Genomic DNA, 1,494 nt, shown 5'->3' with positions numbered 1-1,494 from the left:
GCCATCATCACCCCTGGAGTCTAGCCAGATACCTGATGCCAATGGATGTGGTGATTTGGACGTTGCAGTCTCTGCCATTCCCTCGTCTGCGACCATCGAGCATGTGATGCCTGTGAGTGACATGACCACTGAGCCAAGTGTGGTTGCACCTACTCCAAATCCAAATGCTCTCTTCGCGAAAGAACTTTGTGACTTGCTCGCCAGTGTGGAGGTTGCTAGACCTGGTTTGGGCAGGTCGATTGCTTGCCTTCTGACGGGGACACCAATAAGAGGCAAACACAAGAAGGCGGGAAAAGGCAAGAGTGGTGCCATAAGCAAGGCGTCTCTGGCTACTTGATGGATGATATTCATTCTCTCGGCCCATCCTCTTGGATTGGGTCGTCGTTGTGGGTTGGAAGGTGTTTGATGTCTTATATCGAGGTGTTCTTGTCGGGGGTCACATGGCGTAGTAGCAATGTCGAGGTTTGTGGATGTTGTGTAATTAAAGAGTCCGGCGGGGGCCGCCTATGCGGTTGTGGGATTTTTCTTGCCATGTGAGTAGTTAGTCCGTCCTCCGTTTGTATTGGTTTTCGCCCAGTTTTTCTTTAATTAACTGGGCAATTCTCTTCTTCTTAATTAATCGATGAGGCAAAATTTTTGCCTCCGTTTCAAAAAAAAAGTTAGGCAAGTTTGACTAATTTAGTTGAGTGTTTGGTTCAAGCACACCTTAGGCAAGCCACACTTGAACCCCACATGGCATACACACAAAAAATGTGACAAGGTTCCCTTAGGCTTGCCAACTTGTGGCTTTCATTTTGATGAACTAACCTTAGACAAGCTTGACAAAAATGTGTGGTAAAGTGTGGCAATGCTAGGTCTAGAACCAAACAGCCCCGAAGGTGACGTGGAAGCCGCGGGCGTGGAGCATCTTGGCAACGTCGAGCATCGGGATGATGTGCCCCTGCGCGGCCGCCGGCAGGCACACGGCGTGCGGTCTCTCGGCCGGCGCCGGCGGTGCAGAAGAAGCCATTTCCCCGTGCTTCTGGAGCCGAGACCAAGACAGAAAGGATTTTTGTTGCTGCCGAGGATTCGAGTACTTGTGTGGCTCTATCTCAGCATTGTGTTCGATTTATTTATAGGCAGTTGGATAGCAATCACAGTCACGTCTTTGAATTGGTATCCTGGCATGTAGAAGTGGAAACGCAAGTGATTACGTCGATAGGTTAGGTTCGACTCCATATATTGCTTATTTATTGTCTTACCATATCAATATCCTATCTCCTGGAGGATGCAAACTTTCAGTGGTGAACATCTTAGTCGGCCAAAAGTCTAAAATGGCAGGTAGTAAATTTGAGCAACACAAGTAACTGACATAGTGTAATGAATGCTGCTGACCTTTGATTGTTGACTAGTTGCTGGGGCGCCACCTGGTGGTGCCGCCTAAGACGAAGTTGGGGCGGTGCCGAGTTAGAAGCTCACTTTTCAATTTCTTGTTTGTATTAGGATGTGTTATTC

General features: G+C 48.2%; 1 pseudogene; it reads right to left on the bottom strand.

Moving 5' to 3' along the window:
- The window catches only part of LOC119292901, a 3,150-nt pseudogene extending 2,101 nt beyond the window's left edge, over positions 1 to 1,049 (bottom strand).
- Between the last annotated feature and the right edge of the window lie 445 nt (positions 1,050 to 1,494).

This window comes from Triticum dicoccoides, chromosome 4B (assembly GCF_002162155.2).
Source record: "Triticum dicoccoides isolate Atlit2015 ecotype Zavitan chromosome 4B, WEW_v2.0, whole genome shotgun sequence".
NCBI classification, from domain to species: domain Eukaryota; kingdom Viridiplantae; phylum Streptophyta; class Magnoliopsida; order Poales; family Poaceae; genus Triticum; species Triticum dicoccoides.
The sequence above is the reverse complement of the archived record's forward strand: the minus strand, read 5'-3'. Positions and strand labels throughout refer to the sequence as shown.